Source organism: Talpa occidentalis, unplaced genomic scaffold, assembly GCF_014898055.3.
Source record: "Talpa occidentalis isolate TD23 unplaced genomic scaffold, MPIMG_talOcc4v2.1 talOcc4.14, whole genome shotgun sequence".
NCBI classification, from domain to species: domain Eukaryota; kingdom Metazoa; phylum Chordata; class Mammalia; order Eulipotyphla; family Talpidae; genus Talpa; species Talpa occidentalis.
The window spans coordinates 19,516,443-19,533,821 of NW_023601433.1; the positions used below are offsets into that span (position 1 = coordinate 19,516,443).

Genomic DNA, 17,379 nt, shown 5'->3' on the forward strand with positions numbered 1-17,379 from the left:
TGCACATCACACACCTGACAAGGGCGAGTGTCTATAAAGTACACAAAACCTACAAACCCAGCAACAGAAAGAGACACCCCAATGCAACACAGCCTCAGACCCCACGGACATTTTCCTCGGGGAGTTCAGGAGCCCACAGCCTCCTCACACTTTTTATTCAGGTTGAAACCTTCTCGGCTCCTGAGCATGTTCACCTGCCTCACACCTGCCGCCACTTGAACGTGCGTGGACAGGTCACAGATGCTGGCTGTGGCTGCATAACATCTCTTGCATTCCCATTGCCTCTTTTTGATTTTATTATTGGATAGAATCTAAGTGTCATTAATCATTTTGTCAGGTCATTTCCTGTGATGTCTGACTTTTCAAATTGATCATTTTTAAAATATTTATTCATTTATTTATACAAGAACCAGGGTATAGGCCAGAGGTACGAGAGGTTGAGAGGATCCACCAGAGAAAGCCCGGAGCAGAACAGACAGAATGACTGAAACCCACTGTTGAGGGGAGCAGCAGGAGACTGGAGAGGTCGGTCCTGCCATGCGGGGAGCTCCCTGGCCAGCCACGATCGAACCTCTGCTCAGAGGCTGTGGAGAGCTTCATGGTGCTGGGCTCAAAACGCTGCCCACCAGGGAGGACCTCAAATTGATCATTTTCAATCCATCACACTAATTGCCCCTGTTGTCTTCCCCCCAGGGTGAGGGGAGGAGACAGAGCGCCTGAGTCTGTTTTCTGAGACTCACATGTGCCTGGGTCCCCAGGGCTGGACACTGCTCAGCCAGGACAAGTGGGAAGGACCGACATTCTCCTCGTTGGCTGAGACATGACAACTGTCTCAGTGACCACATGGGTTCCCCCAAAACCCCCACGAGTAGCACCCACATCCCCCTGCAACTTCTCCTTGAGGCACTAAAGGACGCCTGGACATGTCAATGGCCCCCACCTGCCCCTGGCGGGGTGTCCTCTCCTTGGGCATCTTGGGGTCTGGGACATCTGGGGTTCGCAGTGTCCAGGGGCAGGGTCACCCCCAGGGGCGAGCAGGGCTTATGCTGCAGGCCAAGTGGGGGACACGAGGGCACACTGCCTGGCTGACAGGCCTCTGCATCTGGCCCCCTAAATATGCCAGCGGAGATCCCCTGTGTAGGGAGAAGGGCCAGACCCCTCACGTCTGTGGCCATAGCCTGTCTCCACTGGGCAGCACGTGTCCCTCTCACCGGGCTCCCAGGGGACACCCCATGACCCCCACCTAGCTGCCCTCCGGGCACAAATAACCACATTTCAGTGAAAGGCGAACATGCATCGTGACAGTCTGGGACTTGTCATGTGTGTCCTCCCGGCTGGCGGAGCCTGCACTTGACCTCATGCCATGACCACGGTCACCAGGTGGACACACGCTATGGGGGGATGAGTGTGGGGAGGGGTGTACGGGGGCGGGGAGGGAGGGGCTTCCCGGGGTTGCCACTGCCAGGCCCGGCGAAGACTGGTTCTCTGCGGCCCTCTCGCTGCCGGGGTGGACACTCCGCTGATGGCCCGTAGGGCACAGACGGGACGCCATACGCACTGCCAAGTCTGCCCGCGGGCGACGGTCTCGGCCAGGCTGGAGCGGGGGATTCCCAAGTTCGCCTCTGTCTCTGAGACCAGGGGGTGGGGAGCCCGAGTGACTGCTGTGGGGTCAGGCCCAGATGGCCCATGCGGTGGACATGCGGCAGCTCTGGCGTGGTGGGAGACGGACCTGACAGATGTGGCGCCGCCAGCTTGGTCCCGTCCGCGGGTCGGGTCGCGGGTCCTGGGTACCAGGCCCTGGGCGGAGGCCGAGGGCGGGGCCGTGGACACTCACTTGAGGAGAGGAGGGCGGGGCCAGGTGGGTCGGATCGGCCAAGTCTTCAGGGAGTGTCCAGCACCCCTGAACCCCCTTACGGAGCCGCCCACGTGGGGGGGCGCAGCCCCTCCTGAGCTCCCCCGCGAGCTGCTCCTGCACTGGCGCCTCAGGCCCTTTTATGGAGAGCCACACTTCCGGGGCGGGGCGTGGACCAATCAGGCACCTGGGCGGTCGGGCCCGGCCCATTCAGAGCAGGGATGCGAAGTGGTCCATTGGGGCTGGGGGCGGGGCAGCCCGAGAGGCTCCGGCCCGGCGGCTGAGGGGAGGAGCCCGGGAGGGGCAGGGCGGTGGCCTGAGGCTGAAGCCTGCACCCTTGAGGAGAGCAGGGCGGGCTCTGAGGAGAGGGGGGATCACGCGCCCGGGGCGGGACAGGGACTCGGATGCTGAGGGGAATAAGTGCGCGGGCACCGCAGGGGAAGGCGGAGAAGCCGACGTCCGTCCAGGCGCGGGCTTAGTCCTGTCCTGCGTCCCCGCTGGCCGAGGCGGCCCGAGGCCCGGCCCCCCTCAGAGCGGGGCGCGGTCCGGACCCCGGAGCGGGGACACTCCGGCTCTGATGCCGCCCCGGGCCAGGAGGGACCCCGCACACGCGCCCCTGACCTGTCGCCCGGCCGCGCGGTGACCGGGGGTGACCACGACCGCTGGCCGGCGCTGCCCGCGCGCCTGGGGCAGCGCCCGCTTCTGGGCTCCATCGGGCGAGACCCCGGCGCCTGCATGGCAGCCGCTGGCCGGCGGGGCGGGTGGACGCGGGCCGGGGAGGCGCCGAAGCCCGAGCTGCTTGTGGACGGACCAGGCTGACCCCACCGGGCACACGGGGCAGAGTGTGGCTTCGTGTCTGGATCCGGGTGTCTCCAGCGGCCCCGGGGCGGGCGGGTCCTCGACGGGCTTGGAGACTTTGGGGGTCAGGAGCCGGCGGCAGCGGGGCCTGGAGCGGCGCCTCTGAGCACAGCCCGGGCTGCGTCTCCCTCCCCCCACCCCAGCTTGTCCAGCTCAGCCCCCTCTGTGGCGGGCACCATCTTGCTGAAGCAGCCGTAGGCGGGGCCTGGCAGACACCGGGTCCTGGGCAGGACGGTGCATGTGGCCCAGGACTGCCCCATCTCCCTCCCAAATAGCCACTTGTCCGTGCACCCTGCCCCGGTAGGTATGAGTACCTGGGAGACAGCACTGGGAGAGGGTCCCCCCACTGCTGTCTCAGAGCCCAAGACACAGACCAAGAAGTGGACAAGCCAAAGACAGCACCCCTCGGGACTCACCCGAATTGTAACAGAAACACAAGATTTAGTAAAACACGAAGATTCAGATTGTATCACATTTATAGGTGTGGAGAATAAAGTGGCATTTAAATAAAAATATTTAGTAACATGAACAAATTCACATTTTTCTTGGTTTTCCTCCTCTCTCCCCTCCTGCCTCCACATTTCTCCATCCCCCTCATGCCCACCTCCCAGGTCTCCCCATGGAGGGCACACAGTGGGTGACTCTGACTTTCCAGCGCCTTTTGGACATGGCTCATCACGAGGCCCACACCCAGGTCCCCCGTGACCGGTCAGTGGAGGGTGATGGAGACTGGAGGATGAGGAGCCGAGTCCTGTCCACACAGGTGTGAACAACTAAGAAAATTGCCTCTGGCACCCTCAGTGCAGTAATTGCTCACTGAGATGTGGTACAGGATGATGCCCACTAACACGGTCAACTCAAAGAGGGCACTTGTCACTCTGGAGGAAGGTCCCTGAGGGCTGGAATATGGACAGTGTCCAACACCCAGACACCAGCTCCAGAGCTCAAATAGCCCAGCCCTGAGGCCCTGCTCTGTGCATGAGGCGGCACAGGATGGGGTGCAACATCCTGTGAGTGCTCAGAGGCTCCCCACGAGCCCCGACCATGGAGTGAGAGGCCGGGACGCCCTCTGCCCTGCCATGGGGACAACCTCAGGAGAGAGACTTGGCACGGCAGCAGGATCGTTCCCCCCAGACAGCAGGTATCTGACCCGAGACATTTGCAGGGGAGAATCCACTCACACTTCAGAGTTTTCAGATGTCAAGGCTCATGTTAGACTTGAGAAAGTGCCGTAGTTAAAATATTTATTTTCTGAATCATGACAACTAATGCTGAAGGTGCCCAAGTCGCTCATATCCCACTTCCCTGTCAGCCTAGGTGAGACTCAGTGAGAGAAAACTTAAGTTATTTGAGGATCTTCCACAAATTATGCCATTTTAATACACTCATCATATGGTTACATTTTTATGATTACGTGACAATAAAATTACATACTGATTTTAGCATTCACTCAGTGAGTATGTGTTAAATATTGTATGAAATCACAATAATTAATGATTATTTTGTAACTAAGATGAAATTTCAAAGTCCTTATTGTTAAATTTCTTTTTATTTGTTTTTGTTCCTAGTATTATGTCCGATATGAAGTAGAAATTCAACAAATTTTATAACAATATTTTTGACTATCTCAGGACTCACACTGAAGAGAGGCTGGCATGGACATCTGACTATTTGTGGAAATGAACTGGGTATTTCCCCTGTTCCACAGAACTAGGACTGTTAGAGATTTGTAAAATAAAGTAACAGTAGTTAAATATGGAAAAATATATATCAACATTTACATCTTTGTTACAATATGTACTTTGAATCTCTCAAAAGATGTCTACAAATTCCACAATATAATATCCTTATTTTTTTTATTAAACTTTTGAAATTATTTCTACTAATGCATTTCTATCAATGTATTTCCTACATTCTCCATTAAACCCTTCTGTTACAAGGACTGTCATCCTAAGGGAGAGAGGTGAGGATGAGATTGGGGGGGAGAGGAGAGAGGGCAGGGCTGCCCCGTGTCCAGACTTCCCCACTCACACACAGGCCTGGGGGGAGGAACAAACCTGCACCCGAGGTACCCAGGGCCCTGGACTGGCAGGGACAGCCACACACACGGACCGTCCGGCTCAGCTCTGGAGCGGCCTCCTCCCTACACAGACGTGCATGAGTCTGAGGGGGACAGAGGGGCCGGGAGAGACCCGGGGTGGAAGAGCCCATCCTGCAGGAGGGACATTTGGGTGTGACCCAGGAGGAGACTCTGTGGGAAACGTGGTCTCTGGGTCCTCAGATGTGGGGAGTCAGGGTCAAGGAGATGAGGAAATGAGGGGACAGACCAAGAGTCAGCAGTGAGGCCACAGGGGCAGGAATCTGACAGAGGAGGCATCAGGATACGCCACACGGGGATGCGGAGCCCAGATCATTCCTTTCCAAGACAGAGTTGGGTCCTGTGGAGCAGGAAAATGGGAACCCGCACACCCCATCTCTCTGCACACCTGTCACTATGGGGCCTCCACAGACCATGGCTGTGCTCAAAGATCAGGGACAGGATTTCCAGGGTGGGTAAGGGCTGGGCATAGTCACGTGTCCTCTGGGGCTGAGCCCTGGACAACCTCAGGGAGGTGTGCTGGGCAGAGACGCTGGGTCATGGGCAGGCGGGGAGCCCTGGGACTGGGGCGGTGGTGGAGGGGTGCTATCAGTCGCGTTTGTTGACAAATGTGAGATTCTAATTTGTTCAAGTTTTAGGGGAGAGTTGAAATTTGCAGTCTTTATAAATTTCATAGACAAGTTGGACCGCATAATAATGACACAAGAGATGGATATAAAAGGTTGAAGCAGCAGGACACCTAGATGAGGTTATTAGACTGGGTAGGACCTAGAAGGAGTAATTACCCAGTGGATAGAATGAATTATTATACTATGCTGATAACCCATTTTATGCTCAATACTTGAAGATTTGACAATGTTTTATTCCTCTTATTTTTTATACAGATGATGGCTCCAGGGGTGACCAATCTCACGGCTGTGACAGAATTCGTCCTCCTGGAGTTCCCCACCCAGGGGACCATGGGCTTCCTGCACCTGCTGCTCTTCTCCCTGGTCTACCTGTGCGCTCTGCTGGGGAATGGGCTCATTGTCCTCATCACCACCCTGGACCGGCACCTCCACACCCCCATGTACTTCTTCCTGAGGAGTCTGTCCTTCACAGACCTCTGCCTCATTTCAGCCACGGTCCCCAAGTCCATCGCCAACTCTCTGAGGCACAGCAGCTCCATCTCCTTCCCGGGCTGTGTCCTCCAGGTTTTCGTGATGATTATGTCAGCAGGTACAGAGATGCACCTGCTCACGGTGATGAGCCTTGACCGCTATGCTGCCATCTGCCACCCCCTGCACTATGAGGTCCTCATGAGCAGGGACAGGTGTGTACAGCTGACAGCTGTGTCCTGGCTGGGTGGGTGTCTCTATGCTGTGTTGCACACAGCTGGAACCTTCTCCTTGTCCTACTGTGGGTTCAACGTGGTCCACCAGTTCTTCTGTGACATCCCCCAGTTATTGGCTATTTCCTGCTCAGGAAATTTGATGAATGAACTTGTCCCCATTCTCATTAGTGTGGTGTTGAATATCTGCTATTTTATTTTAATCATTATTTCCTATGTGCACATCTTCTCTGTTGTCAGGAAGATCCCATCCACAGAAGGGAAGGCCAAAGTATACTCCACCTTCCTTCCCCACCTGCTGGTTGTGGTGCTGTTTCTCTGCATGGCTTTCTTTGCTTATATGAAGCCAACGTCAGTGACTCCATGCATGTCTGACCTGGTCATTTCTATGTTCTACAAGTTGGTGCCCCCCACCTTTAACCCTGTCATATACAGTCTGAGGAACCAAGCCATGAAGATGGCTGTGGGGAGACAGATGAAGGGCTATTTCACCAGCTAGTATAACTCTCCCTTTTTTTATTGACTGATTTATTTATACGAGCACTGGGTACAGTCAGAAGCATGGGAGTGTGAGAGATTTCACCAGAGCCAAAGTGGGGAACAGAACCGGCAGACTCACGAAATACACTGCTGAGGGGTGCAGTTGGCGCGGCAGGAGAGTTCTGTAGCTCCCTGTGGTACCCTCTCCGGTGGCCTCGGATCGAACTAGTACTGCAGAGGCTGCGGGCACCTTCAAAGCCCAGCGCTCAACAGCTGTGCCACCAGGGGAGGCCCAAGCTCACCCTTCTTTTCCTCAGCCACGGAGACTGTGTACAAGTGCATGCCTGTGTCCTCCAGCCAGACACGTGTTTGTGTCACAGGGACACCAGCCCCTCTTTGTCCCCTGTCCCCTCTCATCCCTTCTCAGAGCCCTCAGGAGGTTGTTCCCCAAGACTATTAATGTGTTTCCCTGCTCAAATGCCTGTTCTCTTTACCCGTGCCCCCCTCCACCCCACCCCCTTGTGTGTGTCCATGTCTGACCTGCTTTGCTGCATGTATTTTTCACACCTTCTCCTTTCACAGGACTCTGTCCCGGGGTGAAGGGTGTCTCCTTATCTCAATCCACCTGTCTGTCTCCTGTGTGCAGTGGGGAAACTTGTTACCCCATAAACTCAAGGTTCTACATGGTGAGACGCCCTTCCCACGGGCAGCCCAGTCCAGGCAGGGTGGAGGTCTGGTGTCCTGGGTGGCCTGTCTGGGTCAAGCACTAACTATCCTTTGCCCAAATCCCAGGGGGGTCATCATCAGACCTGGATGAGTGACCATGGCCTGGGCTCCTGCTTCCTTGATGGCCCAGGGCCCGGCTGAGCAGCCCGGCCTGTTGCCACACAGAAGCTGTGTCCCGGGCACTCTGGTACAGCTTGTTGGGGTTTTAGGGAACAAGAGAGTGCGGCTCAGGGAGATCTGGGACACAGGTCAGGCAGGTCTACTCTCAGCCTCGCACACAGCAGTGCTGCCCACCCTTCTCAACGGACACAGGAAAACCTGCTTTTTCCCCATCATCTGCATAAAATTGGAAGATAAACAGAAGCCTCTGTCATGAACACAACAGTTCAAATGCAGTGACAGATTTATCGGTGCTGAAAATAAATGGTGTTTTTAAATAAACAAATTCTGAGACACTAACAAATTCTCGTGTCCAAGATCCAGGGGCTTCCACTTCTCGCTCCTGGGGAATTTCTTCCTGGTTTTCCTCCCTTCTCCCTCTCCTGCCTCCACCACTGCCCCCTCCTCCTGCCCCCCCCACTTCCCCCATGAAGGGCGCACAGGGGGTGACGGTGACTTTCCAGCTCCCTGTGGATGTGGCTCATCCGTGGCTCTGTCCACAGGCCACACCTGTCCCCGTGGCAGTCAGTGGAGGAGATGGGGCCTGAGGGGGAACCAGTTCCAGTCCTCCCTGGGTGAAAACTAAGGAATCACCTCTGGCACACTCGGGGCCCTCATTGCTCAGTGGTGGTTGTTTGAGGTTGAGGCTAGTAAAGCAGATGAGCGGGAGAGAGCACGGCCCTCCTCCCTGGGGGTGACCTGGGAGGGGCTGTCGGACGGAGAGCACCCAGGGGACCAGCAGGAAGGTCAAAGTTAATCAAGTCCCTGCCCTGGAGTCAGACTCGTGCCTGCCCCGAGTTTTCTGAGGCATCAGAGCCGGATTCTCAGCCGCGCAGCTGGGATCTGGCATCTCCTCTGCGGACGCCACTTGCTGACTTCGCAGGAAGCAAAATTTAAAAGACAACTTGCCTCGCAGGCTGCGGGGGCTGTGCTGGTGTGTGTCCGGGAGAGTCACTTGGGTTAGGGGGACAGTGCTAAGTCATGGAAGCCAGAGTTGGAAGAGACCCAGAGGCCCTCTGGGGCGGCCCAGACCCGAACGTAGAGCTGACCCAGTCACCACCATGCCGGGCAGGACCACAGGCACAGGGCATGGGGCAGTGGCCAAGGCAGGTGAGGCCTGTAGTGCCGGGGTGGTGGGTGTGGAGACGCCGTGGCTGGGGGGCTACACACTAATTCGGGTGAACCCCATCATGCAATGTTACCCCAGCAATGTAAAGACTACAGTTGTTTTTTTTTTTTTTTTAAGATTTATTTATTTATTTATACAAGCACTGTGCATAGTCGGAAGCGCGGGAGGGTGAGAGAATTCACCAGAGCCAGAGCGGGGAACAGAACAGGCAGAAGGACTGAGGTACACTGCTTAGGGGAGCAGCGGGCGGCATGAGAGGTCTGCATGCCATGTGGGTACCTCGCCGGCGGCCAGGGATCAAACTGGTGCTGTAGTGGCTACGGGCAGCTTCGCAGCGCAGCGCTCAACCACTGCGCCACCAGGGGAGGCCCAAAAAGACTACAGATTTAAAAATTCCATAGATTTATAAAATTCTAGATTGAGAACAAAGTAGAAATTGTTCATTCCACAATAAAATTAGTAAAAGTAGTGATAGCTAAAGTGGTATTTTTATTGCCTGGTGCAGGAATTGTGCAGTTTTCACAGGCAAATGTCGGGAGCAGTTTCAGTGGAGAAAATGCTTTTTTTTTCCTTTAATTGAAGGTGTAGCTCTGATTGTGGTTTTAATAGATTTGCCCCTTTCCTGCTACGTGTGACAACTATCTGGTTCCAGGGCTGCCCGCTTTGTGTTCAGCCCATGAGCACACTAAGGGACTTTGTGTTCAATTGTAAGTGAAATCACAGGAATTAATAAGAAGACATTAAACTCAGTGAAACTGAACAAACAAGGCTAAAGATAAAATGCTAAAGCTGTCCTTCCCAGTCCCCAGTTAATTAATGGCATATCTGATTTGGATGGAATTTCAGGAGCATGGAGGCAATGTCTGATGAGTTGAGACCTTTCATGTTGTGCTGAATATTGACTCTGTGAATGAGAAGAGCACAGCAGGTCATTGTCTCCTTAATCTCCTAGTAAAAGCCCAAAACCCATGGGGGTTTTGTAAACAGCAGGGGGTTTTGTAAACAGACCTGTTGCGCGCGTGGGGCAGTAAGAGCAGGTTCTGGCACAGGACACTGCTCTCCAGGCCTTGCTGACGTTGGATTCCTGGACAGCAGGCACACGGGCTGGCTTGGCAGGGTCCAGGAGGACAGGACAGACACAGGCGGGCCTGGTCCACTGGTGGTTCCCTCCATTGACTGGAAAATGTGTGAGGGTTTTCCAGGTCTTGTTAGTGTAAGCTGAAATTTCAATTCTTTGTGTCTTTCATATGAAAAGCTTGGAAAATGTAACAGGGCACATTCAGGGTGAAAATGCAATTCTTTGACAGGATGAAGCTACTTGGAGAATGACTAGGGATGAGCCTCGGGAAGACCAGGAGTGTGGGTGGTGAGAAGCTGCTGTGATTGTTGTATGAGGCACCCAGTTACTCTCAGTCTGGGGAGAATGGAGAGCACTGATTTCTTCCTCCCCACATTTTTATACAGTGATGGCTCCAGTGGTGACCAATCTGACCATCGTGACAGAATTTGTCCTCCTGGGGTTCCCCACCCAGGGGACCATTGCCTTCTTGCACCCGCTTCTCTTCTCCCTGGTCTACCTGTGTGCCCTTCTGGGGAACGGGATCATCGTCCTCATCACCACCCTGGACCGGCACCTCCACACCCCCATGTACTTCTTCCTGAGGAGTCTGTCCTTCTTGGACCTCTGTTTCCTCTTGGCCACGGTCCCCAAGTCCATTGCCAACTCTCTGAGGCACAGCAGCTCCATCTCCTTCCTGGGCTGTGTCGTCCTGGTCTTCATGGTGGTTATTTCAGGAGCTACAAAGCTTCACTTGCTCACCTGTATCTGAGGGCTTTGAAACTGAGAACCGGGACACAAAATTCAGGGTGTGGGATCCCCACAATGGTGGGGCACAGGTAAGACACAGCACCCCCATGCTGCTGAGGTCCTCCACAACACCCCCACTCTGTTCCCCAGACCCAAGGACACTGGGAAAGAAAGATCTCTGGCACCACCTAGCGACCAGAGCAAAATCACCAACAACCTGATAGTTGGAAACCAGGGATCCCAAAAACACACTCAGGCTCTGAGAAAGGATGGGCCATGCAAACGGGGCTAAGAAGAGAAATAAGGCATGGAGCAAGACCCCTATTCTGGAACTGAGAGCTAGGCACAGGATCCAGGATGTGGGATGCGCCATAGCAGCAGGCACTGCAGAGTGACAGCCAGCGTTTTGAATCTGATAGCACTGGAATGGAGACCTACAGCACAGAATTCAGAGCACGGGGTCCATATAGTTGTGGACACAGCACCTGGTGAACATGGGGCAGACAGAACACCTAGCTTGAATACGAGTCCCTGTGTTGAGGTGCTCCCCTCTGCCCCTCCTCCATTTCTCAGAGAACCACTGGGAAAAAGCACAGGTCAGCAAGTATGGTCTCTGAGGCAGTAATCAAAGCACTCCCCAAAAACAAAAGCCCAGGCCCAGACAGCTTCACAAATGAATTCTACCAAATGTTCAGCAGTGAATCAGTGCCTATCCTACACACACTATTTCAAAAAATTGAAAAAGAGGGAATACTACCAAATACGTTCTACGAAGCCAACATTGTACTAATACCAAAACCAAACAAAGACAGCTCAAAAAAAAAGAATATTACAGGACAATCTCCCTAATGAACACTGATGTAAAATTCCTCAACAAAATCCTGCCAACAGAATCCAGCAATGCATCAAAGGGATAGTACACCACGATCAAGTGGGATTCAGTCCAGGGACACAAGGATGGTTCAACATATGAAAATAAGGGTAATCCAACACATTAAGACATCAGTGTAACAAATGATAATAACAGTACCAAACACAACAAAGTGGGCCTCCCCAGTGGTGCGGCAGTTTAGTGCTGGGCTGTGAAGCTGCCCATAGCCTCTGAAGCCCAGTGAGGGTCTAACATGGTACAGACCTCTCCTGCTGCCCGCTGCACCTCTCAGCAGTTTACCTTGGTCCTTCTGCCTGCTCTGCTCCCTGCTCTGGCTCTGGTGAGTTCTCTCACCCTCCCGCACTCTGACTGTACCCAGTACTTGTACAAATATAAATAAATAAACAAATAAATAAAAAATACAAAAAAAAAAAACAAAACAGAATACCTGCTGTCTGGGGGGAATGTTCTTGCTGCCATGTCCATCTGTCTCCTGAGGTTGTGGCCATGGTGCGGACAGAGGGTATCCTGGCCTCTCAGTCCATGGATGGGTACTCGTGGCACCTCTGAGCACTCACAGGATGTTCCACCCCATCCTGCTGTCACCTCATGGACAGAGCAGGGCCTCAGGGCTGGGCTATTTGAGCTCTGGAGCTGGTGTCCATGTGTTGGACACTGTCTAGATTCCAGGCCTCAGGGACCTGACTCCAGAGGGACAAGTGCTTTTTGATGCTGTTGTTGAAGGTCTTAATTGGTGACGTCCTAAGCACATTCAGTGATCATTAGTGCACTGAGGGTGCCAGAGGCAGTTCAGTCCCATCATCAAAGCCAGTGATGGGTCTGCTGGGGGGTTGGGTCCTGGGCCCAGCTCAGAGCTCATGGGGGTGGTGACCCACGATGACCTCCCCAGACTCGTGGGGACAGAGTTTGAACCTCCGACACCACCGGGCTCCCCACAGTAGAGTCGGTGCTGCTGTCCGGGGATTCGGGCCAGCAGAGACCCGGGAGGGAATAACACCTGAACCTGTGCAAGCAGAAGGTGGGGCAGGGGGTGTGTAGACCTAGGGGAGGGTGTGGGGGTGCTGCCTGCCTCAGTGCAGTGCCCCACGCCCCAGGAGCACGGGCCAGCCAGCCTGTAGGACTCTGCTCCTCTGGGCTCCCCAGAGGGCAGTGTGCGGCCAGCCAGGGAACCACAGGGGCAGGCGGTGCTGACTGCCCCGGGGACACCCCTGCGGCTGGCACAGGGAGCAGAGACACATGATCACTCACCTCCCGGCTTTAGACATGCTCCAGGGACTGGGAGGACTGGCGGAGACACCGGCCATGGAGGAGACACCCCCTGGGGACAGACGTGGGGGGTCATGGGAAGGCTGACATGGGCACCGCCAGAATGATTAGTGCTTTTGTGGCCAGAAAATTCCAGATTCTCTGCTGCCTGCCACAAGCGGGAAGCCAGAAAACTCCAAGGACAGGATTAAACCGGTCATGTGTGCTGTAGGGTAAGCTCCGCCGCAGACCTGAGAGGCGCTTGCATCACACCCAAGCAACCCCCCAACACCTCGTCTCTAACTGGCTGTTGATCTGGAGTCACACAGACATTCCATGGCAGCCACTGCCCGCCCGGCCCTGGTCTACAGCTTCTGGGCTCCGGGACGCCCGCAGCTCCGACAAATTCCTTCACTGCACCCAGATCCCTTCACCCCTTCTGGGCGGCTCAGGCTGGCAGGAGCTCATCCCTCCCTCCTGCAGGCGCCTCCTGGCTGGAAAGTGACCTCAGGCCATGGACAGGGTGCAGTGACCAGGCAGGCTCTGCCCCACTGCCCGAGGCCCCCCGCAGCCCCATGGCTTTGATTCTGCTCCTGTCAACCCAGCCGCACCTGGCCCCTTCTGCCCCTTCCTGTGGCTCCCGCCAGAAGGTGCCCTAGACTGGGGGCAGTCTGCAGGCCTCGGCAGCCATGTGGGGCCGACCTGGTGGGCTGGGATTTCCCCACGAGGGGATGGTGACTTCTGCTGTTACTGGGAAACTCTTGCCTTTCTTCTCTGTGCACTCAAACCTCTATTACACCTCTTTGCCCTCAGATGTTTCCCACAAAGTATGTTTTCTTCATGTGACTGATGGCAGAACCCATGAAGAGCATGCTAGTTTGGGGGTGCCGGCGAACCCCTTGGTCTGTGCACGACCAGAGGCAACCGCATAGGTCTTACATGGGTAAACATGGCATAGAGATCAACCATATAGATAAACACAGCAGTCTACAGCCAGGTAAGGTGCCCGGTGGGCCACCCTGACGTCCCTCGTGGAGACCTCCGGGTAACCAAGGACCGGCCGCCTAAAGCCCTTCTGCGTGGATGACCCAGATCAGATTCTCCAGGAAAGACGGAACCCCATGCAGCCCACCCTGACCCCAACAAGGGTAGAATCCAGGCCTGTGGCCTGCCCTCTCTGTCTCTGCCCTCTGGGGTTGCGCCTGAAGCCCCTGATAGTACAGATTGAGCCAGGACACAGAGCAGCCCCTGTAATGGGTGCGGTGCATCTCAGCCCAGGGAAGCCAACCCAGGCCAGTGGCCAACACACCGCTGGGCTGCCAATCCAGCCCCGGGGTCCACGTGCCCGGTGAGGACTTGTCGTGGGGAAGGCACCGTCTCTGGCGACACTGGCCCCTCAGGTGTGCGCTGCTAGAGACCCCCACTCACCAGAGAGCACCCAGGGGCACACACCATGGTGGACACCTCCCCAGCTCGCTGCAGCTCTGGGGGACCCTGAAGGGGGCACTAGGAGTGCAGGAAACAGCTGCTAACTCCCGTCAGTGGGGAAGGACTTCCCAATACGCTGTGCATCCAATGGCAGTTCAATGTAAATACCCACAGCTTCTCCAAAAAAAAAAAAAAATTGAAAGCAAAGTTAGACAGTGCACTCCCGGCCTCTAGATGACTGAAAAGCTGCTCATCAAGAAGGTGTGGCCATTGGCCAGATGACATGCGAATACACCCCCAGGAGTGAGTCAGCTCAGAAGTGAGTCCCTGTCAACGCAGCCCACTAGCTTTCCCGAGAAGCAGAGCAGTAAGAGCGAAGAGATTGTACCCAGGGCTGGCATAAATAAATACACAAATATTAAAAAAAATACAAGGAAACAAGGATGACAAGACACTGCAGGCCTTGAACGGTCAACCAGGCACGATGACAAACGGCCCAGGGGGAACCAGAGCGAGGAACTCGCTCTCAGCACCCACGGGGGCACCGGACACCCTGGCTCTCACAAGGCGCCTTAGCAGATCCTCCAACTGGACGCTGCCATGAAAAACCGAGGGAGAAATGAAAATGCATTTTATTGCTGGGGAAACAGAGGGACATGACTGTGTGTTGCATGATGTCAACGCTGCAACGTTCAGGAAACGCCACCAGGGTACGCAAGGAGGGTCAGTGTTGGCCAGCAGATGGGCCAGGGAGGAAGCAGCAGTGCCAGAGCGGTCAGCAAGTGAAAGGTGCTGAGTCATGTCACCAGAATGAGCGCGTCACTGCGCGATTGTCCCCAGCACGGAAGGTAAAATCAGGACGGGAAGCCGTAACGCAGGCGAGGGTCGTGGACAAGGACGGCGGGTCTCTGTGCCTGTGCGGGTGACGGAAGAAGCATCTTGTGATGACAGAGCTGTGGGTGAGGGCTGCTATTTGCAGGTTTAAAGGCAAGAAGAAAATTCTCTGTACCCTCCTGCCAATCTCATAAATTTTAAAATGGTCTAAAAATTAAAGTCAGGGAAAAAGAGTAAATATTCTGAAAAATTAGTGAGTCATTGTAAAGAAAATCTATTACTGAACAAAGAGTAGGCAGATTCATTACTCCTTGGATAGTCTCCTCTTCAGCAACCTCCCCATAGATATCTTCATGGCTTGGTTCCTCAGACTGTATATGACGGGATTAAAGGTGGGGGGCACCACCATGAGGAACATAGAAATGACCAGGTCAGGCATGGACAGGGTCCCTGAGGTCGGCTTCAGATAAGCAAAGCATGCAGTGGAGACAAACAACACCACAACCAGCAGGTGGGGAAGGCAGGTGGAATAGACTTTGACCTTCCCTTCTGTGGATGGGATCTTCCTGACAGCAGAGAAGATGTGCACATAGGAAATAACGATTAAAATAAAATAGCACATAACCCAGACCACACTAATGAGAATGGGGACAAGTTTGCTCATTAATTTTCGTGATCAGGAAATATCCAATAACAGGGGGACATCATAGAAGAACTGGTGGACCATGCTGGACCCACAGAGGGACAAAGAGAAGGTTCCAGCTGTGTTCATCACAGCATAGAGACCCCCACCCAGCCAGGACACAGCTGTCAGCTGCACACACCTGTCCGTGCTCAGGATTCATCATAGTGCAGGGGGTGGTAGATGGTAGCATAGTGGTCAAGGCTCAACACCGTGAGCAGGTGAAGCTCTGTAGCTGCTGAAATAATCACCATGAAGACCTGGAGGACACAGCCCAAGAAGGAGATGGAGCTGCAGTGCCTCAGAGAGTTGGTGATGGACTTGGGGACCGTGGCTGAGATGAGGCAGAGGTCCGAGAAGGACAGACCCCTCAGGAAGTAGTACATGGGGGTGTGGAGGTGCCGGTCAAGGGTGGTGATGAGGACGATGATCCCATTCCCCAGAAGGGCACACAGGTAGACCAGGGAGAAGAGAAGCGGGTGCAAGAAGGCAATGGTCCCCTGGGTGGGGAACCCCAGGTGCAGTGGGTAAGAAATACATATGAGACCTCGAACAAAGTCATCAGCGTCATCTGGCTCAATGTGACACATTACAGAAGCAGCTGCTCTGGAGCCCATTGAACGACCTCCAAGGAAAACACCTGCAAGTTTATATTCTCCAGAGGTCTTTAGATAATTCAGTACTGATTTATATGCCTTAATTCTATGTACAATATTAAGGCCTTTACAGGTAAATCTCAGGCAAAAAAAACCCGAGATGCAAGATGGGATGCCAGTGACATCAAATGAGGAAGGTTCATATCTCCTGATGCTCCATGTGTAAGAATTATTCCGTATGTTAAGCTCTAGTTAGGTACCAGACAAACAGCATCTAGTAATTTATTTCCAAAGGGTATTTTTAATTTAACCTCTGTATGACTCATTTTCACTGTCGAATAACAAACTTAAAGTGCATTACATCTGAGAAGCAAAGGACATCTCCCGGGACGGGACAGTGGCCGGCAGCGCGCGCTGCCCTCAGGCCCCTCAGGGAACGAACCTGCCGGCTAGAAGCTACCGCCTCGCCGCCGCCGCCACCGCGCGCCCCGCCACCCGCGCGCCCCGCCACCCCGCGCGCCGCCACCCGCGCGCCCCGCCACCCGCGCGCGCCCGCGCCACGCGCGCCACGCGCGCCCCCGCCACCCGCGCGCCACGCGCCCCCGCCACGCCACCCGCGCGCCCCGCCACTGCGCACGCGCGCGCAGGCCCCGCCCCCGGACGCAGCGGCGCGCGGGGCACGCCTGATGAAATAATTTTTGACATCTATCTCCTCTTGACCCTGTTTAAATAGTGTGACTTTGTTTTACAAAATCGCTAATAATCCCTGAGTGAGGGAGTTGGCGAAAAATCCCAAATTCACGTCCATAAATAGACGTCCCTGCCAGCCTCACATTCATGTCAGGGCCATGAAGTGGTCAACATGTTGCCGTAAGAGTTATTGATTTTCTACTTGACTCCTCTCTGACATACTATTTAGCATGAAAAGGCATAACATTCTCAATTTAACAATTCATAATTTTAATTTCCTCTGGATTTTCTTTTTTTTTTAATTTTTATTTATACAAGAACCTGGGTACAGGCCAGAGGTGCAGGAGTGAGAGGATTCCCCAGAGACAGAGCAGGGAGCAAAAGAGGCAGAAGGACTGAAACACACTGCTGAGGGGAGCAGCGGGGAGACAGTGGGGGTCTGCTGCGCCTCCTCTGGACTTTCTTTGCTACAGTCTAATCTCATTAATTGTTGTGATTTTGTTCAGTACAAAAACATACTCAGTGTCCTGAATGCTAAAATCCAGGTATGAAGCAAAAACCGTCACATCTCCC

The 17,379-nt window shown here is 54.3% G+C and overlaps 1 pseudogene; it reads right to left on the reverse strand.

Moving 5' to 3' along the window:
• Positions 1–2,775: 2,775 nt before the first annotated feature.
• On the reverse strand, positions 2,776–16,533 carry LOC119245147 (testis-expressed protein 30-like; annotated as a pseudogene).
• Positions 16,534–17,379: the final 846 nt, after the last annotated feature.